The following is a 23638-nucleotide window of genomic DNA, read 5'->3' as shown; positions in this document are numbered from 1 at the left end:
TAGCAGGCCACCTATGAGGATAAATTCCAGCAAAAGTCAATGTTCAGTAATGGTGTCCCTGCCAACACTTGTGCCGTGTTGGAAGTTTATTGCTGACTAGTAAGAGGCATGCATGAATCCTCCCAGAAGCCAGAAGTTTATTGCTGACTAGTAAGACGAACCGCCTTTGTTGAAAAGAAAAAAGAAAACAGCATATTTGACCTTCCAAAAATGACACCCTCCCTTACTAGTTTTGTTGAATCAATACACTATACACATGCGTTCACTAAAAATCTCCTGTAAACATATACGACCGAGCCACCACCTCCCACTGGCTGTAAACGTACCCTCCTCGCCCACCTATCATTGCTGCCTCCCAACGCGTGAGGGCGTGACTAGAGACTCTCCAATGGTGCCGGGCTTCCTCCCCTGGGGACGTTCGGCTTTCGCGCTACCCCGCGTCATGGAAGCTCGGCCGTCTCTGCTCTTACCATTCCTCCTGCTGCTGCTCCCCCTCCTAGCCTCCAACACGGCCACCGCGGCGAGGGACGGCTGCAGCGAGGGCTGCGACCTCGCGCTGGGCTCCTACTACGTCACGCCCAACACGAACCTCTCCTACATCGCGCAGCTCTTCGGCTTCTTCAACTACCGAACGTTCGGCAAATATAACCAAGGGTACCCCAATCTCGACTTCTTGGCCGCCGGGGACCGCGTCGACGTCTACTTCTCATGCGAGTGCCTCGCACGGCCCTCCACCTACCTCGCCTCCTCCATCCCCTACAAAGTCGCCACCGGAGAAACCTACGTCAGCATCGCCAGCAACTACAACAACCTCACCACCGCCGACTGGCTGCAGGCCACCAATACCTACCCGCCCAACAGCATCCCCGACGGCGCCACCATCCAGGTCACCGTCAACTGCTCCTGCGGCGACGCCGGGATCTCCACGGATTACGGGCTCTTCCGCACATTCCCGCTCAGGGACAATGAGACGCTCGCCTCCGTCGCCACAACTTATAACTTCTCCTCGCCGGAACAGATGGACCTACTCAGGAGGTATAATCCGGGCATGGACGGTGCCACCGGGAGCGGCATCGTCTATATCCCTGCCAAAGGTACGTACCGGTTCTCTGTTCAAAATTCGTGATGAGGTTTTAGTACATGGACTATGGAATCAGAGTCCTCTTTTTCAAGATTAAAAAAAACTGTTTATGACTCTACTTGTTCGTAGTTCCAACTTATATTTCACCCGCACAAAAAACTTGCAGGCTTTACCGGATCCAAAATAATAAAAGGGGGTGGGGGCGAGAAACGCACGGTTATCGAAAATAGTTCAGAAAATTTCAAACGAATTTTGAATTCAAATTTATTTGAGCTAGGTATGGATATGTATATTATACTCATATTAGTTAACTCGCTAGTGTCGTAGTGGTAGGTGCTCCGTGCCCTTCATCGAAGGCGGAGCTGGTGCTACCGTTCAAATTAAAAAAAACAAGTTTTATTTATTTTTTGGTCAGTACCATGTTTCTGTGGGGCGGCGAGAAACGCGGTAACCGCACGGTTACGGAATTTCTTGAGCGGTAATCAAAACCCTGCTTATATTTGATATTTATCAAGGACAAAAAAATTGGAGAATGAAAAGACAACTGAATATAGACCGACCAGTATAAAATAAAAAAAGCATTGCAATAAGCTCATCCACGTGGGCAAGTGATTGTGGTGCAGCTACCACCAGCGCAGGATGGCCGGCTTCGAGCTCGGCAACGTCGCCATGGGTATGTAGGGCGAACGCACACAAGCTGTTCGAGGAAACGTTGTTGTATGAGAGAGAAAGGCAAGAAGGAGAGAGAAAAACTAGTGACACCTCAGCGGATTTCCCCCATATTTCTGGATTTGGATGAAATGTCTCTGGTTTTGAGACATGAGGGACTAAATGTCAACCGAAAAAAGATGAACGACTAGATGTCGACTTCTTGTAAATTTCTGGACCAAAAACATACTTCTCTTGTGAAATTACACATGTATACATTTATTCATGGAATTACTTTACATGTTTAATTATCATGGAAATTAGTACTTGCTACAATATACTTAAGTATTAAAAGCATAAGGAATTTGGTCAATTATCAACTGAATACATTATACTTTGTATTTATACTGGAAAGACTACCCGGATACATTGATAATTGAAATAAACTAGGTCATGAATTAGGTTACATCCTTAATAGCGACCTATGTGATTAATGGAATTCATACATGATCATGGTGGGACTCAATAGTAGAACCCATTAATAGACAAATTATATCGTGTTTGATAGTTTGATCTGAACTCTACCCAGAAACTAGATTAATAACTAGGAATCTTATCTGTGTAGGTGGACTCTTTGAAAAGACAGTGTAAGAAAGTCCCACCCCCTAGCCCCAGATGTGCAATTGTGTGGGGCACCACACAGAAAAATGCGGATGAACAGAGGGTGGACCACAAACATATATTCCCAACAAAAATATCTGAGGTCCAATAATCCTTGCGTAATTATTAATTTCGAGAAACAAGTTGAAGTGAAACCTACAATCCAATCCATTTGATGATACCAATAGTCCAATACCATGTTGTTACTGTGGTGGCGTCAAGGCTTAAAATGACTTGATGCATCATTCTTGTATGTTGGGTAGAATTGATAACGTCTTCCTAAAATATTTTACTCTGCTTATTTGGTTTCCCAGATCGCGCTGGAAGTTACCGTCCTCTTAAATCAGCAGCAGGGTAAGAGCTGTTATTTTAACTTATACTTTTATCCACTTGATTTGCTTTGGCCTTGCATGTTACGTTCCTTCTTGTGCAGTTGTGCTGATAAGTATCCTCATCTTGCGTAGTACAGCCAGACGCCTACCACATGGCATAGTTATCCACGTGGTAAGTTATTTAAAAAAACCATAAATCAAAGTTAAAAACAAAGGCAGACTTTGTCCTTTCACGAGTTAATTATTGCTCGCCGTTAAGTTATTTTTTGGGGGGAACAAAAAATGGATGTTGTCGGCTATTGTGAGAGAACTATGATGCTTATTCATATTCAACTCCCTGGAACAGGAAAAAGAGTTTCAGCAGGAGCTATAGCAGGAGGGGCTGTGGCTGGTGTAGTTGCACTAGTCTTAGGTGTCTTGTTATTCTTGTTTTATAGGCGAAGAAAGGCGAAACAGGATGTCATGCTTCCATCTTCTGGAGTATCTACCCGGCTAGGTAACAATAATTTCTGTATGGATCTCTAAACCCACAACTGAGAGTTAGTCTTATAATTTCTTTTGTAGACAAGCATTTGCATGTCCTAATTTCACTGCTTCAAGTTAATATCTGTCATTCGTTCATCTCAGCGATTTTCTGCTACAAAAATATGAGTGGATTAGGGTGGTTTGAAACCATGCTTGCCTATCTTATGAGCAATTATATTGATCTTTGTGAACAGTGGCGGAGCCAGGATTCGAGTATAGGGGGGGCCGAGTACGTATATTGATCTAATCTCGTTGGTAATTACTCGTCACTCCTATTAAAATTGTGGATCATTGGGGGGGGGCCAGGCCCCTGTTCATCCCCCCTGGCTCCGCCCCTGTTTGTGAACCTGGAAATATTGTGGAGTAAATAGAGTATGATATGAGTTATGATTATGAGTAATAGTTTGGGAGACGTCAAGTATAACCAGCGAGCTATGTCAGGGATCTATAAGTTTACTTTGGAAGATAGAGAAAGTTAGATAACCTTGAATTATGCTTCCAATTTGCCTTTCTTTTGTGTTTCCTTGAACAGGCCTTGAGTGTTACAACAGAATGTGGCTTCTACTATTACTGAATTTATTATTCTTTTTGTTCCAGACAGTACAGTATTAATGCAAAAGGTGACACCATTGACCACTCAAGCTGACGTAGCTTCACTAGCTGCTGACATTACAGTTGACAAATCAGTGGAGTTCACATACCAAGAACTTTTTAATGCTACAGAAGGCTTCAGCATAACTCATAAAATAGGACAAGGTGGTTTTGGTGCTGTGTATTATGCTGAGCTTAGAGGCGAGGTTAGTGTTTTTTTTTCAATTCAATTGCATTTCAGAAACCCACATGCCACAAACATGTACTTCATTCGAAATGACTTGCTTTGCTTCTCTTGTGTTGTGCACTGTCCAGAAAGCCGCCATTAAAAAAATGGACATGCAGGCTACTCAAGAGTTTCTTGCCGAGTTAAAGGTTTTGACACATGTTCACCATAAGAATCTGGTTCGTAAATATTTTATTTGCTCAAGTAAACGACACTGATTTTTATTGGGATGAAAATATTGATTTTCCATGGGGATGATCCCGTAAATCTTTAGCCAGGTTAATTCGTTACAATGTTCGATTTCATGCAGGTGCGCTTGATTGGTTATTGCATAGAGAGTTCTTTGTTCCTTGTCTATGAATTTATCGAGAATGGCAATTTAAGCCAACATTTGCGTGGAACTGGTAATGTTCTGCCTCTCAAAATACCGAATGTGCCATTTTCTGTTCTCTTGCTTCCGGCAAATTAATCTCTCGACGCCGTTGTATAGGTTATGAGCCTCTTTCTTGGGCTGAAAGAGTTCGGATTGCACTAGATTCAGCAAGAGGTCTTGAGTACATTCATGAGCATACCGTTCCAGTGTACATACATCGGGACATCAAATCCGCAAACATCTTGATAGACAAGAACACCGTGCAAAGGTAGGAATGATTCAAGTGTTTTTATATGTTCTGTGCTGTCCATCCTTCATGTAATGTTGTTTACGTGTATCTTCCAGGTTGCAGATTTTGGTCTGACAAAGCTTACAGAAGTTGGTGGTGCATCTTTGCAAACGCGTGTTGTTGGTACATTCGGTTACATGCCTCCAGAGTAGGTTTCCTGAACTTGTACTCTCTCTCTCTCTCTTTTTTTTTGAGGAATGAACATCTACTTTTGTCATTCCACTTACTGCAGAGTAGTTGCTGATTTTGACGAATGTTGACAATTATGGGAAATGGTGTTGGCAGATATGTTCGATACGGTGATATTTCTCGTAAGGTTGATGTGTATGCCTTTGGTGTTGTCTTGTACGAACTTATCTCAGCCAAAGATGCCATCGTCCGATCAACTGATGGATCTGCTAGTGGTTCAAGGGGACTGGTTTATCTGGTAATTGTGTTTCTAAGCTACTTCCTCCGTCCCATAATATAAGATGGTTTTTCAAGCTATGTAATAATACTTTCTGCTCTCGGCGCTTCATAAAACCACTAGGCTGGCCGCTTTTGCTTCCTTGCTGAAGTTTTTCTTTGGCTCTTTGATGACTTTTTACCATACTGATTCTTGTAGTTTGAGGAGGCCCTCACTGCACTGGATACGAAAGAAGGCCTACAGAAGCTGATTGATCCGAAGCTGGGAGACGACTATCCCATGGACGCCATTCTAATGGTTAGAAAAAACATGCTCTGGCCCTTGCTTACGTTGTTCGATTGGATAAAAATATGTTGCCTTCTGCATGTAGATGATGCACTTGGCGAACGCATGCACAGAGGAGGACCCCAAGCTGAGGCCCACGATGAGGTCCGTGGTTGTCGCGCTGATGACGCTCTCTTCCATGAGCGAGTTCTGGGATATGAAAAACCCGGGCTTGGTGAACCTCATGTCCGGGAGATAACATCCTTACCTCCCTTGACATTATACACCGGGCACATTTTCTTTCTGGCTAGATGCAAACGCGCACCATGCCGAGCCGTTTTTCTTCGGTGAAAAGCTAAAGAGGAATTTAGATAAATGTGATTAGACATGTGCATGTGTCGAAATGTTTCTCATTGTAATTAATGTGATAAAATAGTGTTTCTACATCGTGTTTCCGCCGTTTTTCTTTAATTTATATGCATCTGAAATGAAACAAATTCAGTGCAACTGAAACATCTATCTCTGCTTGCATCAAGCAACATTTCTATACATGAAAGCATATAGATGCAAGTACCAAATCCAGGGCCAGCCATAGGCTGGGCAAAAGGGGCGACCGCCGCGGGCCCAAGAGGGGAGAGCCACTATACAAGTATAGATTATACATCTGAAAGATTATTAAACAGATAAAATAGAGCCTCAATTTGCAGCTGGTGGTCATGTCAGCGACACATCCGGTTAGATTTGTTTTGACCGGTGCAGCCAACGGTGGTGGTCATCTCTTCCGTCAAAGGTGGCCAGCCTGCGGCTGGGTGGTCGGATCTCGAGATTCGTCATCTAGTCCCAGCTACGAGATGGGGAGACATAATTGCCGGTGAAAATCGAGCCGTTGGCGGGCGATGGCGGCGTTTTGCGGGGTTGCCTTGATGAAGGCATCGTCGTGTAACTGTTGTTGACCCACTCGTGCTGCCTCGGGAAAAACCCTAGGATCTGATCTTCCAGATCGGACGACGGCGGTACTACGGTGTCGTTTCTCTCTTGAGAGCATCGTTTGTGTCGAGAAAGGATTCTTCTTTATTTCGAATAGCCCCTTTCTCTCTTGGGCTCTCATGTCGCCTCGATGGTTGACAAGAAGATAAAAGAAAATTAACCCGCCCAATCGACAGACTTTTTGACCTCTTTTTCATGCAAAGCAGGAGGAAGCATAAACTTGAAATTTCATAAGAGAAGTCAGATTGGAGCAGCGCTAGAAAAGAGAGGCAGGAGGTGGAGCGGCTTCTTCTTGCACGGAGCTTCGATGGAGCTGTCAAGTCATGCATGACCGACAGGTGCTACGCTGAGTCATGCCTGGTTGGCAGGTGCTACGCACGATAGATCTTCCAGAGTCTTCGCGTCTGGACGAACGAGTGTAGGGCGGTGGCACCGTTGGGCGCCGTGGTGGCGTCGACGCATGTCTAGTATGGCAAGGATGATGCAGATCTCTCTCCTAAAGATGGGTCAGTGGTCCGATGATGATGGCGGCTTCTAAAACGTATGCATGTGGTGTGCGCTTTAGGTAGGCTGCACCGGTTGTTGGTCCCGATATGTTATGTCGATGGATCGGCGACAACACCGGTTTTAGATATGGGGAGTGAGAGCACTCCATATTATCAAGTTTGTAGGTGTGAGTGGTGGCTTCGGGTGAATTGATGTATATTCTTGTCAGACCTTTGTGGAATAATTAATAAAGATGGTTGCATGCATCAATTGATGCAGAGGCCGGGGATTTAACCTCCTTTTCAATTTTTCTTTACAGAAGCGTAAGTTCACACCACGTACTAATAAGTTATACCACACATAGACAAACCAATCCGACTGGCGAAGTTGAGTTCAAATACACTAGTCTCTCTTTACGATGAATGTGTAGTATCATAATGAAAATTATGATAACTAGATTTCAACGTTTAAACCAATGCAGAATTTTTAATTTGATAAATGTGTAGGACATCTTATTTGCACCAAACTAAACCAAGTGAATCTAGACGAACATGTTAGGTAATCTAATTGTACGTAAAAGTACAATTAAAAACATTTTTGGTTCTTCGACGATTCTATTACTGAACCCAATTTGCAAGTCACATTCTATGCCATAGAAGTTTCCATGAATATGATTGCCTAATATACACTAGAAACCACTATTAAAATATTTGTCAATGTGTATATAATTTAGAAATCTCTACCATAATATTCATTACTATTAGAAGATATATGAACACACGCATAGATATGCAAATGTATATACACTACATCTTTTATGCAATATTACAAAATAATTTTGAAATATTGTTTTAACAATGAAAAAATTGGTACATCATAAAATTTTCATTTTGTAGAATTAAAATTTGAATGATATACATTACAACCTATACCAATTAATAATATAACTATTATTTGAAAACATTCTTATGTGGCTAAGTAATAGAAAAACATATTAATTAGAACTTTAATATGGTGCACTTAATTTAAAATAAATATAAAATTTTAGTATAAAAAACAATTATTTTATCTCACCCCGAGCTCAAAAATGCTTTCGACCGACTTTAGGCGTGGCTGCAGGAGCGCTCCGGCGCCGGGAGGAGGAGAATGCGTTGGCTGCGCTCTCAGGTCGAGGAGGAGAGCGCGATGCCGTCGCGTGGAGTGGGAGGAGGAGGATGGTTGGGGGTTTGGTTTATTAATTGGCACAACTTTGTTTGGACTTTGAGATCCCCTATTTTGTAATTCATCTTGTGATACCCTTTTTTCTTTTATTTGACATTTGATCTTTTACCACTTTTGAAAAAAAAATAAACTTTTGAAGTGAACAACATAGATGACTATTATACCCTTGTACCTCTTTGACCCAAACATACGAACAAGCCCTTAGCACCCTTTACTTTGGATGTGACATGGCAGCAACTACTGCTTATGGTTTTAGTTGTAACATGACAACAACTATTGCCTTGTGGTAGATGAGATATGAATATGATGTATGAACATCTTAAATGCATTATTTTGCTATGCTGTCATCATATCGTGTCATGGTGTATGAATATGTCCATATGGAAAGATACGTTTGAATTTGGATATTATGTGCATAAATTTCTTGAAAAGCCAAAAAACAGTCAAGATGTTATCCAAATTCGGCCAAATTTTTGGAAACTTTTTACAGACCACCTACAAATTTTTGAAAAAAAATCCATAGAAACAAACATATAAGTGCTAATCTAGGAAAGTTTCATCGATTGTGGATCAACGGTCCCATGCATTTCAACTTGAGCCTAACTAGTTTGACCAAATTTTGACTGAATTTTGAAAGTTGTCAAACAAATTTCAAAAATTACAGAAAACCATTCATATATGTGTGAAAAATCTGGGAAAGTTTTATCAAATTCGGATCAACGGTTCCATGCATTTCAACTAGTTTAACCAAATTTTGACGAGGAGCAGCAGGGGAAGGGGGGACTGCAATAGCAGGGGCGGCGAAGGGATGGTAGAAGGTGTAGGAGGGGAGCACGAGGGTGTGGCGGCGGCAGGGGACATACAAAGCTGGGTTAATGCCAATTTTTTGGCTTGGCACCCCGGGCTGTATACCAAACAGATTCTAACCCTGCCATATTACAACCAAAAGCATAGAGCAAGGAAAGTAAGTCAATTTACAGTTTGCCCCGTCTCGTTACGTTTAGAGGAAATGCACATGGGTTCCGGCATTGCGACCTAGCTTTGCTTTGAAAGCAGTCACATAATAAAGTTCTCACCACTTTTGCTATCTTATTTTGAATCAAAATGTCTTTTTTTAATACAGTACAGACATAGACACTCATACATACACACATATACTCACCCATATAAATGCACACACACACACCCTACCCCTACGAGCACCTTCAAGAGACTGAGCCGGCACATTATTTTAAGATTGACGAAGTCGTCACAAACGCCTCTGAAGTCGACGGGGAATTCTCCTCCCACTAAAAACACATTGCTGAAAAACCTCAAAATAAATCCCAAAAAATGCAAGCAACGGTGTCAAACCATCCAACCACAGATTGCTTCTCAACTGAAATGTCTTTTTGAGGTGCCGTATTTGCACATATGTCCTATGGTCAAATGGAAGAACTAACTAGAGGGACAGATTAGTTCGGTACAGGGAGGGAGGGAGCTATTTTCATCATGATTGGCGTCTGTCTAAAGCAAGCAAATCAACGAATGATATTCTCGATACTGTTATGTCGGTTGAGACAGAGGAGGAGCCAGGATTTCTCAAAGCCTAGGGCTAAAACTAAGTGGCTAAAAATAACATCAAATACCATGCATACCAATGTGTGTTAGAAGTATGCCACAAATTCACATTAAAAATAAAATATGAATTCATTATTACCACAAGAGAAAATTCAGTAAAACAATTAGTTGAACAAAGTGCATGATTGCAAACATTTGTACCGATTTAATGAAGACTTGCTTAATTTGAGGCCATTATATCTTCATTAGCAATAGTAGAAAGACCTGGAGTTGCAAACACAAAATCGTGTACTTGAAACCAAGACAATGGACATAGATATACCAAGTCAATTGCTCATATGAATTTTTGCCAAAAAAGGAACATAATATACCATTATCACAAAGTGCACAAAGTAATAGCCCCTGACGTTTCCTCATTCGGTTTTCGAAGACTGGGATCAGCTCCACACATGGTTCATTTTCGTTTGCATTAGTAGCCCCAACTATTGTTGGATGGATGGACGCAGCTTTAGTGTCGTAAAGGCATCTGCCTTTGGATCCCTGACATGTGGGCCAGCTATCTGTTGGACCCACATGTCATAGGCACAAAGGCAGATGCCTTGAGGCACCGAAGCGCAACAGTAGGCTAGCTGGAAGTTGCTTAAAAAAATCTTATGTGTGTCCTCTTTCTTTTGGATTTCTGTCATTTTTTCTGTTAACAAATAACTGAAACAGTAATTGTACAATTTAACATCTTGAGTTAGAACTAGCACAAAAAAATGATACAAAAAACTTGAAATTTACCTATCTAGACGGTTGTGGAGACGGAGCAGAACAAGTGGACGCCGGATGTGGAGACGGAGCAAAACATAAGGTTGGAGGGGGCTTGCTGCGACGAGGGCAAGCGCAGGTCCGAATCACCCGTTCCGTCGAGCCGTCGGAGAAAATGCGTGTGGGGCCTGGGGCGGCGCATGAAACGAGGCAACGAGGGATCTTTTGATCAACATTTTTTTTTGAAAGGCCAACGACCAAACGTGGGCGTGGCTTCCTGCTGAGCTAGTTAGTTTTTTTCTTTCTCAAAAAAAAAAAAGCTAGTTAGTTTTTTTTTTTGAGGTGAGCTGAGCTAGTTAGTTGGGCTGCCACTGAGGCCTGGGGCTGGGTATTCACGCCTAGGGCTGTGCCTCCTTAAATCTTAAAAATGAAAATTTTCTACTCAATGTATTGTACTTTGGGGCCACGCCTGGGGCTATAACCGACCAACGAAAAAAAAATAAAGTTTGTTGATTCACTTAGTGAGAGTGCATACTACTTGTTTTTGGTCATCTCGGCCCGTGATCTTGTGCGTAGCTAGATTTACTCCGGGCGTGTCTCCTTGCCTCCTTGGGTACCCTGGTACACATACTCCCTCCGTCCGGAAAAAGTTGTCCTCTACTTAGTTCATTTATAATTTTACAGAAAACCCCTTCTAGCTTCACATCTCTTGCTAATCAGACCCTGCCGCTTCTTCCTTCTTTCTCCGTCACCGGCGTGCAATGTGGTCGCCTGCGCCACCGTCGGCACCCACCATAGGGCCGAGCGCGTGACCACGGCCAGGGCCTGTGCCACCGCTGTGAACCACCGCCGCCCCTGCCCACCTGCGCCGCGCCGTCCACCTGCTCCTCCGTGGGGACCACCTCGACGGGCGGCGGCTCCACTGTTGAAGGGCGGTACTCCGCCGCCATGCTCTCCCGCCGTGATCCTTCCCACCGCCCAGGGCTGCGTCGCTATCCCCTCCCGCCGCCCAGGGCTGCGCTGCGATCCCTCCCGCCGCCCACGGCCTGCGCCCACGCCGCACATGACCTACGCGCGCCTGGGTCTCGAGCGCCTGAACCTGGAGCTCCAGGCGGGCCTGGAACTCAAGCTCATCCTCAACCTCAAGCTTCTTCTGCTGCTCGTCTGCATGTTGCTGCTCTCCCCCGACGGGCTTGCTCTGTCGGGGAACATAGTAATTTAAAAAAATTCCTGCGCACACGCAAGATCATGGTGATGCATAGCAACGAGAGGGGAGAGTGTCGTCCACGTACCCTCGTAGACCGTTAAGCGGAAGCGTTATAACAACGCGGTTGATGTAATCGTACATCTTAATGATCGACCGATCCTCAGCACCGAACGTACGGCACCTCCGCGTTCAGCACACGTTCAGCTCGGTGGCGTCCCATGAACTCACGATCCAGTAGAGCTCGGGAAAGAGTTTCATCAGCACGACGGCGTGGTGACGATGTTGATGAAGCTACCGACGCACGGCTTCACCTAAGCACCGCTACGATATAACCGAGATGGATTATGGTGGAGGGGGGCACAACACACGGCTAAGAGATCAACAAATCAATTGTTGTGTCTATGGGGTGCCCCCTGCCCCCGTATATAAAGGAGCTAGGGGGCGGCCGGCTAAGGAGGAGGGTGCGCCAAGGGGGGAGTCCTACTCCCATCGGGAGTAGGACTCCCTCTTTTCCTAGTTGGAGTAGGAGAGGAGAAGGAAGGGAGAGAGGAAGAGAAGGAAAGGGGGGCGCCCCCCCCCCCTCCTTGTCCAGTTCGGACTAGAGGGGGCGCGCGACTGCCCTTGGCCGCCCCTCCTCTTCTCCCAAGGCCCATTAGGCTCAATATACTCCCCGGGGGGTTCCGGTAACCCCCGGTACTCCGGTAAATGTCCAAAACCTCCCGGAACCCTTCCGGTGTCCGAACATAGTCATCCAATATATCGATCTTTACGTCTCGACCATTTCGAGACTCCTCGTCATGCCCGTAATCATATCCGGAACTCCGAACTACCTTTGGTACATCAAAACACAAAAACTCATAATACCGATCGTCACAGAACTTTAAGCGTGCGGACCCTACGGGTTCGAGAACTATGTAGACATGACCGAGACACGTCTCCGGTCAATAACCAATAGCGGAACCTGGATGCTCATATTGGTCTCTACATATTCTACAAAGATCTTTATCGGTCAAACCGCATAACAACATACGTTATTCCCTTTGTCATCAGTATGTTACTTGCCCGAGATTCGATCGTCGGTATCTCAATACCTAGTTCAATCTCATTACCAGAAAGTCTCTTTACTCGTTCCCTAATGCAACATCCCGCAACTAACTCATTAGTCACATTGCTTGCAAGGCTTATAGTGATGTGCATTACCGAGAGGGCCTAGAGATACATCTCCGACAATCGGAGTGACAAATCCTAATCTTGATCTATGCCAACACAACAAGTACCATCGGAGACACCTGCAGAGCACCTTTATAATCACCCAGTTACGTTGTGACGTTTGGTAGCACACAAAGTGTTCCTCCGGTAATCGGGAGTTGCATAATCTTATAGTCATAGGAACATGTATAAGTCATGAAGAAAACAATAGCAGTAAACTAAAACTATCAAGTGCTAATGCTAACGGAATGAGTCAAGTCAATCACATCATTCTTCTAATGATGTGATCCCATTTATCAAATGACAACTCTGAAGGAAATATGCCCTAGAGGCAATAATAAAGTTATTATTTATTTCCTTATAATCATGATAAATGTTTATTATTCATGCTAGAACTGTATTAACCGGAAACATAATACATGTGTGAATACATAGACAAACAAAGTGTCACTAGTATGCCTCTACTTGACTAGCTCGTTAATCAAAGATGGTTATGTTTCCTAACCATGAACAATGAGTTGTTATTTGATTAACGGGATCACATCATTAAGAGAATGATCTGATTGACATGACCCATTCCATTAGCTTAGCACCCGATCGTTTAGTATGTTGCTATTGCTTTCTTCATGACTTATACATGTTCCTATAACTATGAGATTATGCAACTCCCGTTTACCGGAGGAACACTTTGGGTACTACCAAACGTCACAACATAACTGGGTGATTATAAAGGAGTACTACAGGTGTCTCCAAAGGTACATGTTGGGTTGGCGTATTTCGAGATTAGGTTTTGTCACTCCGATTGTCGGAGAGGTATCTCTGGGCCCTCTCGGTAATGCACATCACTTAAGCCTTGCAAGCATTGCAACTAAATGAGTTAGTTGCGGGATGATGTATTATAGAACGAGTAAAGAGACTTGCCGGTAACGAGATTGAACTAAGTATTGGAATACCGACGATCGAATCTCGGGCAAGTAACATACCGATGACAAAGGGAACAACGTATGTTGTTATGCGGTCTGACCGATAAAGATCTTCATAGAATATGTAGGAGCCAATATGGGCATCCAGGTCCCGCTATTGGTTATTGACCGGAGACGTGTCTCGGTCATGTCTACATTGTTCTCGAACCCGTAGGGTCCGCACGCTTAAGGTTACGATGACAGTTATATTATGAGTTTATGCATTTTGATGTACCGAAGGTTGTTCGGAGTCCCGGATGTGATCACGGACATGACGAGGAGTCTCGAAATGGTCGAGACGTAAAGATTTATATATTGGAAGCCTATATTTGTGTTGGGTTTCGTAGTAATTTCAAAAATTTTCCTACGCGCACACAGGATCATGTGATGCATAGCAACGAGAGGAGAGTGTTGTCTACGTACCCAACGCAGACCGACTGCGGAAGCAATGACACGACGTAGAGGAAGTAGTCGTACGTCTTCACGATCCAACCGATCAAGCACCGAAACTACGGCACCTCCGAGTTCGAGCACACGTTCAGCTCGATGACGATCCCCGGACTCCGATCCAGCAAAGTGTCGGGGAAGAGTTTCGTCAGCACGACGGCGTGGTGACGATCTTGATGAACTACAGCAGCAGGGCTTCGCCTAAACTCCGCTACAGTATTATCGAGGAATATGGTGGCAGGGGGCACCGCACACGGCTAAGGAATCGATCACGTGGATCAACTTGTGTCAACTTGTGTGTTTAGAGGTGCCCCTGCCTCCGTATATAAAGGAGGAGAGGAGGGGAGGCTGGCCGGCCAAAGAGGGAGGCGCAGGAGAGTCCTACTCCCTCTGGGAGTAGGATTCCTCCCCCCAATCCTAGTCCAACTAGGATTCCTCGGAGGGGAAGGGAGAGAGGGGGACCGGCCACCTTCTCCTAGTCCTAATAGGACTAGGGGAGGGGAAAGAGGCGCAGCCACCTTGGGCTGCCCCTTTCTCCTTTCCACTAAGGCCCATGATGGCCCATATGGCTCCCGGGGGGTTCCGGTAACCTCCCGGTAACCCGGTAAAATCCTGATTTCACCCGGAACACTTCCGATGTCCAAACATAGGCTTCCAATATATCAATCTTTACGTCTCGACCATTTCAAGACTCCTCGTCATGTCCGTGATCACATCCGGGACTCCGAACAACCTTCGGTACATCAAAATGCATAAACTCATAATATAACTGTCATCGTAACCTTAAGCGTGCGGACCCTACGGGTTCGAGAACAATGTAGACATGACCGAGACATGTCTCTGGTCAATAACCAATAGCGGGACCTGGATGCCCATATTGGCTCCTACATATTCTACGAAGATCTTTATCGGTCAGACCGCATAACAACATACGTTGTTCCCTTTGTCATCGGTATGTTACTTGCCCGAGATTCGATCGTCGGTATCCAATACCTAGTTCAATCTCGTTAACGGCAAGTCTCTTTACTCGTTCCGTAATACATCATATCACAACTAACATATTAGTTGTAATGCTTGCAAGGCTTATGTGATGTGTATTACCGAGAGGGCCCAGAGATACCTCTCCGACAATCGGAGTGACAAATCCTAATCTCGAAATACGCCAACCCAACATCGACCATTGGAGACACCTGTAGTACTCCTTTATAATCACCCATTTACGTTGTGACGTTTGGTAGTACCCAAAGTGTTCCTCCGGTAAACGGGAGTTGCATAATCTCATAGTCGTAGGAACATGTATAAGTCATGAAGAAAGCAATAGCAACATACTAAACGATCAGGTGCTAAGCTAATGGAATGGGTCATGTCAATCATATCATTCTACTAATGATGTGACCTCGTTAATCAAATAACAACTCATTGTTCATGGTTAGGAAACATAACCATCTTTGATTAACGAGCTAGTCAAGTAGAGGCATACTAGTGACACTCTGTTTGTCTATGTATTCACACATGTATTATGTTTCCGGAAAATACAATTCTAGCATGAATAATAAACATTTATCATGATTATAAGGAAATAAATAATAACTTTATTATTGCCTCTAGGGCATATTTCCTTCAGTCTCCCACTTGCACTAGAGTCAATAATCTAGATTACACTGTAATGAATCTAACACCCATGGAGCTTTGGTGCTGATCATGTTTTGCTCGTGGAAGAGGCTTAGTCAATGGGTCTGCAATATTCAGATCCGTATGTATCTTGCAAATCTCTATGTCTCCCACCTGGACTAGATCCCGGATGGAGTTGAAGCGTCTCTTGATGTGTTTGGTCCTTTTGTGAAATCTGGATTCCTTTGCCAAGGCAATTGCACCAGTATTGTCACAAAAGATTTTCATTGGACCCGATGCACTAGGTAAGACACCTAGATCGGATATGAACTCCTTCATCCAGACTCCTTCATTTGCTGCTTCCGAAGCAGCTATGTATTCCGCTTCACATGTAGATCCCGCTACGACGCTTTGTTTAGAACTGCACCAACTGACAGCTCCACCGTTTAATGTAAACACGTATCCGGTTTGCGATTTAGAATCGTCCGGATCAGTGTCAAAGCTTGCATCAACGTAACCTTTTACGATGAGCTCTTTGTCACTTCCATATACGAGAAACATATCCTTAGTCCTTTTCAGGTATTTCAGGATGTTCTTGACCGCTGTCCAGTGATCCATTCCTGGATTACTTTGGTACCTCCCTGCTAAACTTATAGCAAGGCACACATCAGGTCTGGTACACAGCATTGCATACATGATAGAGCCTATGGCTGATGCATAGGGAACATCTTTCATATTCTCTCTATCTTCTGCAGTGGTCGGGCATTGAGTCTTACTCAATTTCACACCTTGTAACACAGGCAAGAACCCTTTATTTGCTTGATCCATTTTGAATTTCTTCAAAATTTTGTCAAGGTATGTGCTTTGTGAAAGTCCAATTAAGCGTCTTGATCTGTCTCTATAGATCTTAATGCCTAATATGTAAGCAGCTTCACCGAGGTCTTTCATTGAAAAACTTTTATTCAAGTATCCCTTTATGCTATCCAGAAATTCTATATCATTTCCAATCAGTAATATGTCATCCACATATAATATCAGAAATGCTACAGAGCTCCCACTCACTTTCTTGTAAATACAGGCTTCTCCAAAAGTCTGTATAAAACCAAATGCTTTGATTACACTATCAAAACGTTTATTCCAACTCCGAGAGGCTTGCACCAGTCCATAAATGGATCGCTGGAGCTTGCACACTTTGTTAGCTCCCTTTGGATCGACAAAACCTTCTGGTTGCATCATATACAACTCTTCTTCCAGGAATCCATTCAGGAATGCAGTTTTTACATCCATTTGCCAAATTTCATAATCATAAAATGCGGCAATTGCTAACATGATTCGGACGGACTTAAGCATCGCTACGGGTGAGAAGGTCTCATCGTAGTCAATTCCTTGAACTTGCTGAAAACCTTTTGCGACAAGTCGAGCTTTGTAGACAGTAACATTACCATCAGCGTCAGTCTTCTTCTTAAAGATCCATTTATTCTCAATCGCTTGTCGATCATCGGGCAAGTCAACCAAAGTCCATACTTTGTTCTCATACATGGATCCCATCTCAGATTTCATGGCTTCTAGCCACTTTGCGGAATCTGGGCTCACCATCGCTTCTTCATAGTTCGTAGGTTCATCATGATCTAGTAGCATGACCTCCAGAACAGGATTACCGTACCACTCTGGTGCGGATCTTACTATGGTTGATCTACGAAGTTCAGTAGTATCTTGATCTGAAGTTTCATGATCATTATCATTGGCTTCCTCACTAACTTGTGTAGGTGTCACTGAAACAGTTTTCTGTGATGAACTACTTTCCAGTAAGGGAGCAGGTACAGTTACCTCGTCAAGTTCTACTTTCCTCCCACTCACTTCTTTCGAGAGAAACTCCTTCTCTAGAAATGATCCATTCTTAGCAACAAATGTTTTGCCTTCGGATCTGTGATAGAAGGTGTACCCAACAGTTTCCTTTGGGTATCCTATGAATACACATTTCTCCGATTTGGGTTCGAGCTTATCAGGTTGAAGTTTTTTCACATAAGCATCGCAGCCCCAAACTTTAAGAAACGACAACTTTGGTTTCTTGCCAAACCATAGTTCATAAGGCGTCGTCTCAACGGATTTTGATGGTGCCCTATTTAACGTGAATGCGGCCGTCTCTAAAGCATATCCCCAAAATGATAGCGGTAAATCTGTAAGAGACATCATAGATCGCACCATATCAAGTAAAGTACGATTACGACGTTCGGACACACCATTACGCTGTGGTGTTCCGGGGGGCGTGAGTTGCGAAACTATTCCACAGTTTTTCAAATGTACACCAAACTCGTAACTCAAATATTCTCCTCCACGATCAGATCGTAGAAACTTTATTTTCTTGTTACGATGATTTTCAACTTCACTCTGAAATTCTTTGAACTTTTCAAATGTTTCAGACTTATGCTTCATTAAGTAGATATATCCATATCTGCTCAAATCATCTGTGAAGGTGAGAAAATAACGATATCCGCCACGAGCCTCAATATTCATCGGACCACATACATCGGTATGTATGATTTCCAACAAATCTGTTGCTCTCTCCATAGTACCGGAGAACGGTGTTTTAGTCATCTTGCCCATGAGGCACGGTTCGCAAGTACCAAGTGATTCATAATCAAGTGGTTCCAAAAGTCCATTAGTATGGAGTTTCTTCATGCGTTTTACACCGATATGACCTAAACGACAGTGCCACAAATAAGTTGCACTTTCATTATCAACTCTGTATCTTTTGGTTTCAACATTATGAATATGTGTATTACTAATATCGAGATTTAGTAAGAATAGACCACTCTTCAAGGGTGCATGACCATAAAAGATATTACTCATATAAATAGAACAACCATTATTCTCTGATTTAAATGAATAACCGTCTCGCATTAAACAAGATCCAGATATAATGTTCATGCTCAACGCTGGCACCAAATAACAATTATTTAGGTCTAGTATTAATCCCGAAGGTAGATGTAGAGGTAGCGTGCCGACCGCGATCACATCGACTTTGGAACCGTTTCCCACGCGCATCGTCACCTCGTCCTTTGCCAGTGCCCGCTTATTCTGTAGTCCCTGTTTCGAGTTGCAAATATTAGCAACAGAACCAGTATCAAATACCCAGGTGCTACTGCGAGCATTGGTAAGGTACACATCAATAACATGTATATCACATATACCTTTGTTCACCTTGCCATCCTTCTTATCCGCCAAATACTTGGGGCAGTTCCGCTTCCAGTGACCAGTCTGCTTGCAGTAGAAGCACTCAGTTTCAGGCTTAGGTCTAGACTTGGGTTTCTTCTCTTGAGCAGCAACTTGCTTGCCGTTCTTTTTGAAGTTCCCCTTTTTCTTCCCTTTGCCCTTTTTCTTGAAACTAGTGGTCTTGTTAACCATCAACACTTGATGCTCCTTCTTGATTTCTACCTCCGCAGCTTTTAGCATTGCGAAGAGCTCGGGAATAGTCTTGTTCATCCCTTGCATATTATAGTTCATCACGAAGCTCTTGTAGCTTGGTGGCAGTGATTGGAGAATTCTGTCAATGACGCAATCATCTGGAAGATTAACTCCCAATTGAATCAAGTGATTATTATACCCAGACATTTTGAGTATATGCTCACTAACAGAACTATTCTCTTCCATCTTGCAGCTATAGAACTTATTGGAGACTTCATATCTCTCAATCCGGGCATTTGCTTGAAATATTAACTTCAACTCTGGAACATCTCATATGCTCCATGACGTTCAAAACGTCGTTGAAGTCCCGATTCTAAGCCGTAAAGCATGGCACACTGAACTATCGAGTAGTCATCAGCTTTGCTCTGCCAGACGTTCATAACATCTGGCGTTGCTCCAGCAGCAGGCCTGGCACCCAGCGGTGCTTCCAGGACGTAATTCTTCTGTGCAGCAATGAGGATAATCCTCAAGTTACGGACCCAGTCCGTGTAATTGCTACCATCATCTTTCAACTTTGCTTTCTCAAGGAACGCATTAAAATTTAACGGAACAACAGCACGAGCCATCTATCTACAATCAACATAAACAAGCAAGATACTATCAGGGACTAAGTTCATGATAAATTTTAAGTTCAATTAATCATATTATTAAAGAACTCCCACTTAGATAGACATCCCTCTAATCCTCTAAGTGATCACGTGATCCAAATCAACTAAACCATGTCCGATCATCACGTGAGATGGAGTAGTTTCATCGGTGAACATCATTATGTTGATCATATCTACTATATGATTCACGCTCGACCTTTCGGTCTCCGTGTTCCGAGGCCATATCTGCATATGCTAGGCTCGTCAAGTTTAACCTGAGTATTCAACGTGCGCAACTGTTTTGCACCCGTTGTATTTGAACGTAGAGCCTATCACACCCGATCATCACGTGGTGTCTCAGCACGAAGAACTTTTGCAACGGTGCATACTCAGGGAGAACACTTCTTGATAATTTAGTGAGAGATCATCTTATAATGCTACCGTCAATCAAAGCAAGATAAGATGCATAAAAAGATAAACATCACATGCAATCAATATAAGTGATATGATATGGCCATCATTATCTTGTGCTTGTGATCTCCATCTCCGAAGCACCGTCATGATCACCATCGTCACCGGCGCGACACCTTGATCTCCATCGTAGCATCGTTGTCGTCTCGCCAATCTTATGCTTCCACGACTATCACTACCGTTTAGTAATAAAGTAAAGCATTACATCGCGATTGCATTGCATACAATAAAGCGACAACCATATGGCTCCTGCCAGTTGCCGATAACTTGGTTACAAAACATGATCATCTCATACAATAAAATTCAGCATCATGCCTTGACCATATCACATCACAACATGCCCTGCAAAAACAAGATAGACGTCCTCTACTTTGTTGTTGCATGTTTTACGTGGCTGCTACGGGCTTAAGTAAGAACCAATCTCACCTACGCATCAAAACCACAACGATAGTTTGTCAAATAGACTCCGTTTTAACCTTCGCAAGGACCGGGCGTAGCCATACTTGGTTCAACTAAAGTTGGAGAGGCAGTCGCCCGCAAGCCATCTCTGTGCAAAGCACGTCGAGGGAACCGGTCTCGCGTAAGCGTACGCGTAAGGTTGGTCCGGGTCGTCTCGTCCAACAATACCGCTGAACCAAAATATGACATGCTGGTAGGCAGTATGACTTGTATCGTCCACAACTCACTTGTGTTCTACTCGTGCATATAACATCAACATCATTAACCTAGGCTCGGATGCCACTGTTGGGTTTCGTAGTAATTTCAAAAAATTTCCTACGTGCACACAGGATCATGTGATGCATAGCAACGAGAGGAGAGTGTTGTCTACGTACCCAACGCAGACCGACTGCGGAAGCAATGACACGACGTAGAGGAAGTAGTCGTACGTCTTCACGATCCAACCGATCAAGCACCGAAACTACGGCACCTCCGAGTTCGAGCACACGTTCAGCTCGATGACGATCCCCGGACTCCGATCCAGCAAAGTGTCGGGGAAGAGTTTCGTCAGCACGACGGCGTGGTGACGATCTTGATGAACTACAGCAGCAGGGCTTCGCCTAAACTCCGCTACAGTATTATCGAGGAATATGGTGGCAGGGGGCACCGCACACGGCTAAGGAATCGATCACGTGGATCAACTTGTGTCAACTTGTGTGTTTAGAGGTGCCCCTGCCTCCGTATATAAAGGAGGAGAGGAGGGGAGGCTGGCCGGCCCAAGAGGGAGGCGCAGGAGAGTCCTACTCCCTCTGGGAGTAGGATTCCTCCCCCCAATCCTAGTCCAACTAGGATTCCTCGGAGGGGAAGGGAGAGAGGGGGGCCGGCCACCTTCTCCTAGTCCTAATAGGACTAGGGGAGGGGAAAGAGGCGCAGCTATCTTGGGCTGCCCCTTTCTCCTTTCCACTAAGGCCCATGATGACCCATATGGCTCCCGGGGGGTTCCGGTAACCTCCCGGTAACCCGGTAAAATCCCGATTTCACCCGGAACACTTCCGATGTCCAAACATAGGCTTCCAATATATCAATCTTTACGTCTCGACCATTTCGAGACTCCTCGTCATGTCCGTGATCACATCCGGGACTCCGAACAACCTTCGGTACATCAAAATGCATAAACTCATAATATAACTGTCATCGTAACCTTAAGCGTGCGGACCCTACGGGTTCGAGAACAATGTAGACATGACCGAGACATGTCTCTGGTCAATAACCAATAGCGGGACCTGGATGCCCATATTGGCTCCTACATATTCTACGAAGATCTTTATCGGTCAGACCGCATAACAACATACGTTGTTCCCTTTGTCATCGGTATGTTACTTGCCCGAGATTCGATCGTCGGTATCCAATACCTAGTTCAATCTCGTTAACGGCAAGTCTCTTTACTCGTTCCGTAATACATCATCTCACAACTAACATATTAGTTGTAATGCTTGCAAGGCTTATGTGATGTGTGTTACCGAGAGGGCCCAGAGATACCTCTCCGACAATCGGAGTGACAAATCCTAATCTCGAAATACGCCAACCCAACATCGACCATTGGAGACACCTGTAGTACTCCTTTATAATCACCCATTTACGTTGTGACGTTTGGTAGTACCCAAAGTGTTCCTCCGGTAAACGGGAGTTGCATAATCTCATAGTCGTAGGAACATGTATAAGTCATGAAGAAAGCAATAGCAACATACTAAACGATCAGGTGCTAAGCTAATGGAATGGGTCATGTCAATCAGATCATTCTACTAATGATGTGACCTCGTTAATCAAATAACAACTCATTGTTCATGGTTAGGAAACATAACCATCTTTGATTAACGAGCTAGTCAAGTAGAGGCATACTAGTGACACTCTGTTTGTCTATGTATTCACACATGTATTATGTTTCCGGAAAATAAAATTCTAGCATGAATAATAAACATTTATCATGATTATAAGGAAATAAATAATAACTTTATTATTGCCTCTAGGGCATATTTCCTTCAATTTGGACATCGGAAGTGTTCCGGGTGAAATCGGGATTTTACCGGAGTACCGGGAGGTTACCGGAACCCCCCGGGAGCCATATGGGCCTTAATGGGCTTTAGTGGAAAGGAGAAAGGGGCAGCCCAAGGTGGCCGCGCGCCTCCCCCCTCCCCTAGTCCTATTAGGACTAAGAGAGGTGGCCGGCCCCCCTCTCCCTCTTTCCCCCTCGGGGAATCCTAGTCCAACTAGGATTGGGGGGGGGAGTCCTACTCCCGGGAGGAGTAGGACTCCTCCTGCGCCCTCCTCCTGGCCGGCGGCCCCCTCCCCCTTGGCTCCTTTATATACTGAGGCAGAGGCACCCCAGAAACACACAAGTTGATCCACGTGATCTATTCCTTAGCCGTGTGCGGTGCCCCCAGCCACCATAGTCCTCGATAATACTGTAGCGGAGTTTAGGCGAAGCCCTGCTGCTGTAGTACATCAAGATCGTCACCACGCCGTCGTGCTGACGGAACTCTTCCCCGACACTTTGCTGGATCGGAGTCCGGGGATCGTCATCGAGCTGAACGTGTGCTCGAACTCGGAGGTGCCGTAGTTTCGGTGCTTGATCGGTTGGATCGTGAAGACGTACGACTACTTCCTCTACGTTGTGTCAGCGCTTCCGCAGTTGGTCTGTGTTGGGTACGTAGACAACATTCTCCCCTCTCGTTGCTATGCAGCACATGATCTTGCGTGTGCGTAGGAATTTTTTTGAAATTACTACGAAACCCAACAGTGGCATCTGAGCCTAGGTTATTTATGTTGATGTAATATGCATGAG

At 44.3% G+C, this 23638-nt stretch overlaps 1 pseudogene; it reads left to right on the top strand.

Annotated features, from left to right (window-relative positions):
- The first annotated feature begins 351 nt into the window (after positions 1 to 351).
- LOC119314824 lies at positions 352 to 5849 on the top strand (annotated as a pseudogene).
- The last annotated feature ends 17789 nt before the right edge of the window (positions 5850 to 23638 follow it).

This window comes from Triticum dicoccoides, chromosome 6A (assembly GCF_002162155.2).
Source record: "Triticum dicoccoides isolate Atlit2015 ecotype Zavitan chromosome 6A, WEW_v2.0, whole genome shotgun sequence".
NCBI classification, from domain to species: Eukaryota; Viridiplantae; Streptophyta; class Magnoliopsida; order Poales; family Poaceae; genus Triticum; species Triticum dicoccoides.
This window is presented reverse-complemented; position numbering and strand designations above follow the sequence as displayed.